Genomic DNA, 11,329 nt, shown 5'->3' with positions numbered 1-11,329 from the left:
TCAGAGGCTATATACGACTACGTATGATAGCATTCTAAGATTGGCAAGAAATATTACCTCTAACAGTAGCCATGTGTTGCATAGAGAATATAGGCTGCTGCCTTCAGGAGATACGGTGTTCCAGCATACAATAAGGTCAGACTAAAAAGGTCCTTTGTCCATCAGTCGACTTTAAGGCTTAATCAGGAGTTTGGCCATAGGTAGGCTTGGCGGTGGACATCGCTCTTGTCTATATTATCCTCATGTATGTAAACCTGTCTTGTTTTTGTTCCCTTGTGTCAGATGTTTGTATATATGTTTAGCATACATGGCTGCTATGTCGCAAGACAAATTTCAGTGTGAACTGACAATAAAGTTCTATATCATATATCCGAGGATTAACTGTTGTTTGAACTTCATGCAGTACCACTGCTCAGCCACTAGATGTCCTACCTGACCACATAATGTAAATGTCTCAACAGACAAGCAGGTAGACCAACTCCCACCACTGCAGATACACTATTATATTAACATATTCTACCATGCAGATTGATAAAAAAATATATAGGCTAACATTTCCTTCACAAAAAATAAAAACAGACTGCCATTATAAGAATATCATGTTATGAGCAGATATAAATTATGATGATTTGTCATAGTTTGTTTTTACATACTTGTAGAACGGGTACACATTAATGTGTATCATTATTTTATGCTTTAACTATTGAAAAATAGCAGATATACAAGCTCACAGCGCGCACCGAGTGCCACGCTGTGAGCTTGTAGATCTGCTATTTTTGAAAAATCGTGAAAATTCGAATTTTGACCCGATTCTATAAGTGTCTTTTGAATCCTAAGGTTTTTTGAAAAAACAATGTTTCTATGTTAGCAATCTGGCCAGCCATTGTCAAAGAAAAGGTCCTTTTCACTTAACTGGAGCTCAGTTAGTCTGTTCTTGAGAGACTACTATGTCAGTGGTTCTCAAACCTTTTCATGTGAAGGACCCCCAAAAACTGATATTTATTTGGCCATGGACCCCCATTTCAAAATATTTAGTTCCAGGGACCACCCAGAAGCAAAATTTGAGTTACAAATGTTCGCTTTAAAAATACATATATTCAAAGATTTGCACACATTTTCACATTTTTTTCAAAAATAGCAGATCTACAATCTCGCAGCGCAGCGCTGTTTTTCTCCCAGTGTGGAGGAAGAATGTTTAGGATTTTTACTGTGATTTTCACTCTTGAGATCTAGTGCTGGGACTCGATTAAAACAAAAATTATCTAATTAATCAGAGGCGTTAATCGAAATTAATCGCATGTTTAATCGCATATAATTATTTGACCTGAGAAGCATTTTTTTCCAAGTAAAACACATTTTGTTGTACAAGTGAGTTTTTTTAATCAAAATTTTGCATCCACTGCGCCAAGCAAAGCACTCTGATCGGCTACTTCTCCCTTTGCGTTTGTTGTCTCTTCTTGGTTGGTGCATCGCTATGATCGGTATGCCCAAAACTGAAGGTTCTGTGGTGCAACAACTAAGTGCGATTAAAATGCGTTAATTATTTTAATCGCGTACATTTTCTGTAATTAATTAATCGCAATTAATACAGTAGGTTAAAATCCCAGCCTTAATATAATCCTTAGTTTCTGTTGATTGTAAACAATAACAGCGATTCAAAACAGTTGTCCTTCAAACCCCACCTCCATTCACCGTCATCAGAACAGAGGGAGCGCTCCTCATGATCACCAGAGCGGGAGCGTTTCGCTGTTACTACGTGTCATCTTTTCGACAAGTTGATCGAGCCACCATTCACGTTAGGGTGACCAGAAATAAGCTGAATGTGTTTTGAAAATAGCAATGTACACAACGCATGAGCTATATTTTTGAAGCCTCGTGAACTTGCAGATCGGCTATTTTCGAGGGGGAAAAAATCCTTAACCACAGATTGTAGATTAGGATGAAACATTTAATGGTGCTATTTATTTGTTATCTTTTTGAAGCGGTGAAAGCCGCTTCCAAGGAGTGGCTTTGTGAGTTTGTGTGTCCCGTTCATGTCCATATATGGTCATTCCATTCCAGAATGAACAGGTTTTATCTGTCCCTTACGTCCAGAATATGTGTGTAACGTCCGTCCCGGTCTGATGATTGGATGATTAAAAATGTCCAATGAGACCACTTTGAGGATTGGTCAAGCTTCACATGACAATTCGGCCCTCCAGATAAAATCATTCATTCATTCAGAATTGTAAGAATGTATAGATCACAGAGTTCATAGCTCTAGAACACATAGAATGGACGGGTTTCTGATCCACGTTACACTGTTAAGAAATAGATGCGTGCGCAGGTCTCGTACCAAATTTAGCCAATGAAACCAGCGCTCCCCAAAACAACAGGTTTGGGGATTGGACGGAATTGATTACATGATACAGTCAGCTGTGCATTTAGTCTCAATGTTTGTAAACAAGAAACCTGTCTATAAAAGTTCACCGCTTCACTTCAAACCGAGGTTTTTCCTAGACATCCTGCACCCCCCTGTGTCTGAAGAGGAGGGTTCCGCTGAACATCAACAGATGAGCTCCAGTCCCATCCAGGAGGAGATTAAAGAGGAACACGAAGAGACATTTAATAGACCTCAGTTAGTCGGAGGCCTTAGGGTTTTTTCGTGCTAATCAGTCTAAAAGCGCCACATTTTTCACAGATGTAGTCTGGGGCATGCTCTAATGATTTAGCTAGGGCGCCTGAGCCAACGACCACAGCGGCCAAATCAAGTTGGGCTCCCATCGACTTTCTATACAGGAGGAAAATACCCAGATTTTTATTTTATTTTTAGTATTTAAGTAAGATCTGAGGGGTCTAATAAGGGGTTTGTCATGATGCTTAATCCATTGCAAGCATTTGTTTTGCACAAAAAACATTCCTTGGGCTAGAAATGTTTTTCTGGGTATTTTCCTCCTGTATAGAAAGTCGATGGGAGCCCAACTTGATTTGGCCGCTGTGGCGACCCCTAAGGTCGCCGACTCGGGCGCCCTAGCTAAATCATTAGAGCATGCCCTGGCCCTGGGATACATCTGTGCAAAATGTGGTGCTTTTAGACTGATTAGCGCGAAATTACCATTCTATCTCCCTAAGGCCTCCAACTACAGCTAGGGGGCTGACAGTCAGGTCAATGATGACATTACGATCAGTGAAAAGTGAACACAATGAAAACGGAGAGACAGAGCCTCTCGCCAGCACCTCAACTGAACACATGAAAACACGAGCGGGCGTAGAGTACGGTGGAACATCACAACCAACTGGGAAAAATACATATATTCAAAGATTTGCACACATTTTCACATTTTTTTCAAAAATAGCAGATCTACAATCTCGCAGCGCAGCGCTGTTTTTCTCCCAGTGTGGAGGAAGAATGTTTAGGATTTTTACTGTGATTTTTCACTCTTGAAATCTAGTGCTGGGACTCGATTAAAACAAAAATTATCTAATTAATCAGAGGCGTTAATCGAAATTAATCGCATGTTTAATCGCATATAATTATTTGACCTGAGAAGCATTTTTTTCCAAGTAAAACACATTTTGTTGTACAAGTGAGTTTTTTAAATCAAAATTTCGCATCCACTGCGCCAAGCAAAGCACTCTGATCGGCTACTTCTCCCTTTGTGTTTGTTGTCTCTTCTTGGTTGGTGCATCGCTATGATCGGTATGCCCAAAACTGAAGGTTCTGTGGTGCAACAACTAAGTGCGATTAAAATGCGTTAATTATTTTAATCGCGTACATTTTCTGTAATTAATTAATCGCAATTAATACAGTAGGTTAAAATCCCAGCCTTAATATAATCCTTCTGTTGATTGTAAACAATAATAGCGATTCAAAACAGTTGTCCTTCAAACCCCACCTCCATTCACCGTCATCAGAACAGAGGGAGCGCTCCTCATGATCACCAGAGCGGGAGCGTTTCGCTGTTACTACGTGTCATCTTTTCGACAAGTTGATCGAGCCACCATTCACGTTAGGGTGACCAGAAATAAGCTGAATGTGTTTTGAAAATAGCAATGTACACAACGCATGAGCTATATTTTTGAAGCCTCGTGAACTTGCAGATCGGCTATTTTCGAGGGGGAAAAAATCCTTAACCACAGATTGTAGATTAGGATGAAACATTTAATGGTGCTATTTATTTGTTATCTTTTTGAAGCGGTGAAAGCCGCTTCCAAGGAGTGGCTTTGTGAGTTTGTGTGTCCCGTTCATGTCCATATATGGTCATTCCATTCCAGAATGAACAGGTTTTATCTGTCCCTTACGTCCAGAATATGTGTGTAACGTCCGTCCCGGTCTGATGATTGGATGATTAAAAATGTCCAATGAGACCACTTTGAGAATTGGTCAAGCTTCACATGACAATTCGGCCCTCCAGATAAAATCATTCATTCATTCAGAATTGGAAGAATGTATAGATCACAGAGTTCATAGCTCTAGAACACATAGAATGGACGGGTTTCTGATCCACGTTACACTGTTAAGAAATAGATGCGTGCGCAGGTCTCGTACCAAATTTAGCCAATGAAACCAGCGCTCCCCAAAACAACAGGTTTGGGGATTGGACGGAATTGATTACATGATACAGTCAGCTGTGCATTTAGTCTCAATGTTTGTAAACAAGAAACCTGTCTATAAAAGTTCACCGCTTCACTTCAAAACGAGGTTTTTCCTAGACATCCTGCACCCCCCTGTGTCTGAAGAGGAGGGTTCCGCTGAACATCAACAGATGAGCTCCCATCCAGGAGGAGATTAAAGAGGAACACGAAGAGACATTTAATAGACCTCAGTTAGTCGGAGGCCTTAGGGTTATTTCGTGCTAATCAGTCTAAAAGCGACACATTTTTCACAGATGTAGTCTGGGGCATGCTCTAATGATTTAGCTAGGGCGCCTGAGCCAACGACCACAGCGGCCAAATCAAGTTGGGCTCCCATCGACTTTCTATACAGGAGGAAAATACCCAGATTTTTATTTTATTTTTAGTATTTAAGTAAGATCTGAGGGGTCTAATAAGGGGTTTGTCATGATGCTTAATCCATTGCAAGCATTTGTTTTGCACAAAAAACATTCCTTGGGCTAGAAATGTTTTTCTGGGTATTTTCCTCCTGTATAGAAAGTCGATGGGAGCCCAACTTGATTTGGCCGCTGTGGCGACCCCTAAGGTCGCCGACTCGGGCGCCCTAGCTAAATCATTAGAGCATGCCCTGGCCCTGGGATACATCTGTGCAAAATGTGGTGCTTTTAGACTGATTAGCGCGAAATTACCATTCTATCTCCCTAAGGCCTCCAACTACAGCTAGGGGGCTGACAGTCAGGTCAATGATGACATTACGATCAGTGAAAAGTGAACACAATGAAAACGGAGAGACAGAGCCTCTCGCCAGCACCTCAACTGAACACATGAAAACACGAGCGGGCGTAGAGTACGGTGGAACATCACAACCAACTGGTGACGTCCAGCTCCTCTCTTCACACTGTTCTGAATCTGACAATGAATACATTGATGATGAGTGGGAGAAGACCACAGAAGATCTGCAATCGCACGAGACACAAGCTGTGGACGGACAGTTTTTCTCTTGGAGCAACAAGCTGTGCCAGGACCTGACTTCATCAGAACGAGCTCCCTCCGCGGAAACCCACACAGGGAGGAAAATATTCAGTTGTACAGTGTGTGGTAAACATTTTAACTGAAGAGGAAATCTTAAGATGCACGCAAGGACTCATACTGGAGAAAAACCCTTTAGTTGTACAGTTTGTGGTAAGGGCTTTTAGTAGGAGGAGTTATCTGAGGATACACTGGAGGATTCATACAGGGGATAAACCCTTTAGTTGCCAGTTTGCAGTGACAAACACTTTCTTCAAAAATCACATCTGCAGATGCACATGAGGAGGACACACAGGAAAAAACTTTCAGTTGCTCGGTTTGTGATAAAGGCTTTGGTCAAAGGGGTGACATGAGCAGACATCTGAAGATTCATACCCGGGAAAAAAAACCTTTAGCTGTACGATTTGTTGCAACATCACTTGCAGGGACATGCTGGGCCCCTGATTCAGCCCGGGAAAAAGAGTTGGAGAGGCCCTCATTGCACACTATAGAGCTGCTGCTACTCAAAGATTTGCCATTTCAGATCATGACAAGTGACAAGCCAGTGGGCCAATTACATAAATTATATTTCGTCGTTGTCGGGTGGAAACCTTGTACGTCCAAAACTGTTTGTTTTGTATTTATCATTTAAAAAAATTATTTAAACTAGTGAAAACAGCCGATCTACAAGCACACAACGCCTCACACCGCGAGGCGTTGTGTGCTTGTAGATCTGCTGTTTTCACTACTTTTGTGCAACGGCCTTGTATGATGAAGCAGGGCTTTACTTTGAGAAACTTGGAGATACGAGGTTTCTGCCCTACAATGACGATTTACTTTGTTGGCCGCCCAGCCCCCAAAATGGAACGACGGCCGACATTTTATTTTAGTTTTTTTTCCTAATGGCCACACTTGACTCAAAAAGCACATCTGCAGATGCACATGAGGATCCATACTGGGGGGAAAAAAACCTTTAGTTGATCAATTTGTGGTAAAGGTTTGGTAAAAGGGGTGACTGACATGAAGATACATCTGAAGAGTCATACAGGGTAGAACAATGTTCCCCTTTACTTTTTAAATGGTTTGAGCAAACACTCAAACCCCCTGTGCATTACAACTGTCACTTTGGCACCACCTGTGTAACCACTTAGATCATGACAAGTTGTATGTCATACGACTCATTCGTCTACAAGATGTAGCTTGCATAAAATAATACAATTATAATAAACGTTTTCTAAATTATGAATCTGTTGAAAAGTGATCTGTTGAAAAGTGTGAGTACAAGGTGCAAAGGGTGATTGCAATGAAATGTCCCTTTGACCAGCCCACTGCCCACACCCAAATATATGGCCTACAGTACAATACTTTCTTGCTGGACTAATTGGGCTGTTTGTCACAATAAATACTGTACATGAGATGGAAGTGGCTGGATACAATTTACTTAATTTGTTATCCCCGAGTCAATAGAACAGCTAAAAACATATAGCAATATAGGGTATATGCACATGCATGAAGTGAATGGTAAATTGAGTGGCAAAGTGAGTGGTAAAGTGAGTTCAACGTAATTTAACGTTGTTTAATGCAATCAGATATGGGACTTTTCTGCTAAGATGTATGGGTTGTCAAGGCCAAAAAGTAGTTTTTGCCACTCAGTAGGCGTTCCCGCATAACTTCCGGGTATGATGATGATGACACACGCATACCCTCTATACCAGTGTTTCTCAACCTTTTTTTTTCTTTTCTGCATGGGCACACTTTTCATGTCCCAAGAATCCATGGGCACACCAACATAATACGGGGATGTAAATATCGTCACTGTCGGGAAGAAACCTTGTATCTCCAAGTTTCAAAAATGGGTACGTTTCTTGACAAAGTATAGCCCTGCTTCATCATACAAGGCTGTGGCACAACAGTAGTGAAAAGTAGTTTTCACTAGTTTAAATCATTTTTAAATTGATAAATACAATACTGGCTTTCAAGCAGTTTCAAGGGGCACACTTGACCCTTCTCAGGGGCACACCAAAGGTCCCCAGGCACAGTGGTTGAGAAACACTGCGCTATACAGTTCTCTCAAATAAACTTAATTCAACTAATCAAAAAATGTTGTGGTCACATCACAATGATTGATCGATGGATTGCTTTAGCTCGATGCGTGCCAAGGCCACTTGGGGGCGCCAAAGTCTGTAGCGTGGCCAGGGTCACTCAGTACTGCCACCTACTGGATACCCATGAGTGTTCTTATATTATAATTAGTAACATTTAATGCAAATGACCAGGGACGTGCAGAGAATGTTAGAGAGGCAGGGGCTGACATTTCTAAAAGGACCTTTTGGTGGAAATAGCAGACCTCCAAGTTTGTAGATCTGCAATTTTTTTGGCAAATGTTCCAGTGTCACAGTGACAGGAGTCCACTTATTCCTGGACGTTTCCAGAGTAGGCTTGTCAACCTGAGGTTTGACCCAAAAGAAATTGCAATAGTAATGGTTCAAGGTTTTTTTTTTATGATCCTTAGGGTCATCCAAAAAACAAGTTTTCCATTTTATTCTTAGTGGATCAAGGTGAATTCATGGGGTTCAAGTTTGGGTCCCTTCACTTACTATACAGAAAAGAAAAAAAAAATCTTTAAGTAGCATGTGATGTCTAACTAGGGGTTTTTCATGATCCTGAATCCATTGCAAGCATTTGTTTTGCACGAAAAAACATTCCTCGGGCTAAAAAGGGACACAATAAAACTGAGCTGACCCCAGAAAAATGATGACTCATCATTAAACCATAGTTTTGGGGACAGTTTTTAGCCCGAGGAATGCTTTTTGTGCAAAACAAATGCTTGGAATGGATTCAGAATCATGAAAAAACCCTAGTTAGACCCCTCACATGGTACTTAAAGAAGATTTTTTGGGGGGTCTTTTTTTCCTGTATAGTATTTGAACCCCCTGGATTCACGTAGATCCACTAAGAATAAAATGGAACATTTTTAAAATGTTTTTTTTTTTTTTTGGATGACTCTAAGGATCATAAAAAACCTTGAACCATTACTATTGCAATTTCTTTTGGGTCAGGCCCTTTTTTTGCTTAGATTGACTGGCCTAGAGTTCCGCGCCGGCTTTGCTGTGCGTAAGCGTTCGTTTCTGTCGCTAGCCGCAAAAACAATTGCTCAGTGAACATCTTAGAAAAAAACTCTAAAGGGTGTCACATTGTCCGGCAGCTCAACCTTCACCCCCGGCTCGTGTGTAAACTCTCTCTTTGTGCTCGACTGGTAATCGTCTGTCTTCCAATCCGCTTGGAACTCACCCACATCCTCCTCTTCATCTGTAACCCTCAAAGACCTGGAACACGCCCGAGTCGCGTTAGATTTTAACCACTTTAACCATTATTTTATGCTTTAACTATTGAAAAATAGCAGATATACAAGCTCACAGCGAGTGCCACGCTGCGAGATCTGCTATTTTTTGAAAAACCATGAAAATGTGTGCAAGTGTTTGAATATCTTTGACCCGACTTCTAAATCCTTCCTCTAAATCAGTGGTTCTCGAACTTTTTCATGTCAAGGACCCCCAAAATTAAATTTATTTGGCCTCAGACCCCCCAATCTCAAAATATGTTGTTCCAGGGACCCAGAGATTTGAGTTACAAAAGTTTGCTTTGAAATATATATATATATATATATATATATATATATTGAAATATTTCAAGTGCTTGTGCAGGGTGGGGGGGGGGTCCCCAGTTCAAATATGATTATTTTGGGGGTCGCAGGCTGAAAAGGTTGAGAACCACTGAACTAAAAGGCTTTACACTGGAAACCTTTATCTCATATATAACATTGAGATGCTATATGAGATACATGGTTCAAGGGCCCCTAACCCACCCCAAAACAATGACAACTACCCGATATATTATAACTCTATGCAAGCATTTACAGCTGAAATGCTCCCCTCTATTTCATGGATAAAAGTTAATCTTTTTTTTTTTTTGTAAGTCTAATCTGCCATTTGTGGAAACCACATGAAATAAGTCCTCTCCACACACACTAGAGCGCCGTTGGCTAAATATTAAAAGAAAATATGTAGAATTATGATTTTTAGACATTATCATTCTGAACTTACAGAATGTTCCTGGTGTTCTCATACACACGTCACACAACCGGTTTCACGTCGAGTCTTCAAACTTTGCTTTTATTAAATAAAGCACTAAATAAAGCACTAAGAAATGCATTGATTGGTGTATAGACCGGTTTCTTGTTTACAAACATTGAGACTAAATGCACAGCTGAATGTATCATGTAATCAATTCCCACCAATCCCCAAACCTGTTGTTTTGGGGAGCGCTGCATGGTTTCTATTTATTGGCTAATTTTGGTACCGACCCATCAGTGTGACGTGGACCAGAAACCCGTCTATAGATTGACTGAATCATATCCTTTATTCACAGTATGCAAACAGTACAGTGGTACGATTGGCGATAGGGCCTTTCTGTGTGGAGTTTGCATGTTCTCCCTGTGTCTCCTAGGGTAGATACCCTCACAAAACATGCAGTAATCCTGGTCTCAATAATGCCTCCCCCTGGCCAGCTGGGGAGCCTGATGGAGGGGAAAGGAACTGGTTGGAATAACGTGTCCCTTCCACGTGCTACGTCCATAGCAGGGAAATCCCCACTGTCAGGTGAAAAGAAGCAACTTGGACTACTCATGCACTGAAAGAAGCATGAGGTCAGTTCGTTGGGCGCAGCAGAGGGAGAGCAGAGCCACTGGGTGAAAATGGGTTACAAAATCGTGAGATAAAAAAAAAAAAAAAAAAAGGTACAGTGGTACGATTATACAATGGTGCTAAAAAGGAAGGTAAAAAAAAAGCCATAAGGGCTAGTGTCCGTTGAGGTCCTGTGTATTCCATACATTTTTAGACCATATATGGGCAACTAGCGGCCCCCAGCTTCACTTAATGTGGCCCTCAGCAGGTTAAAACACTCATATTATTGATTTCAGCTGTTACAATTCCAAACAAGCAAACATGACCTGCTTTAGTCTATATTAGTATGTTAGTCTTTTTTATGTCCAACATATTTGTATTTACGTTCATTAAGTCATAGCTAAATACATTTGAAATTAATGTTACATTTAAGGATTCCAATTAAAAAAAATAACAAAAAGATTATTCAGGATTCCATTTCAAAAGAAGAAAAAATAGCCAATATACAAGCTCAAAATGTGTCGCAGTGCAATGTGTTTTGAGCTTGTAGATTGGTTATGTTTGCTTTTGTTGTATGACATACTAGAATGACAAAGTAGGACGTAGCAATGTGGCCCTCTGGAGTAAGTGTGGAAATACAGTGGCCCTCTCCAGCATCAAGGTTGCCCACCCTTGATTTAGACATTTAAAGAAATACAATAAAATACAAGACATCATCAAAACTACTACTAGTAACAAAATACATGTATGTACAGTTAACAGCTGAGGGAGGGCATTTGTGGTGTTAAACTTTCCATTTTACAGAGACCAGTTAGAAATTGCAGACTGGTTTTGAAGGAAGTCTGTTGGTAAGGCATTCCACATTTTGATGGCATAGCAGAACACATTTAGCCCCATGGTTGTACCAAATCTGGGTTGGACGACTATTTGTTCTAATGCTAGTTTGACCACTTCAAATAATATTTAATCTTAAACCAACTAATAACTAAAAGCTATGTTTGCTGTGCTTCCATAGCTGCTTTGGAATGCAAAGAACTGAAATCAGT

This window comes from Nannobrachium achirus (assembly GCF_963921795.1).
Source record: "Nannobrachium achirus genome assembly, chromosome: 20".
NCBI classification, from domain to species: Eukaryota; Metazoa; Chordata; class Actinopteri; order Myctophiformes; family Myctophidae; genus Nannobrachium; species Nannobrachium achirus.
Note: the sequence above shows the minus strand (reverse complement) of the source record.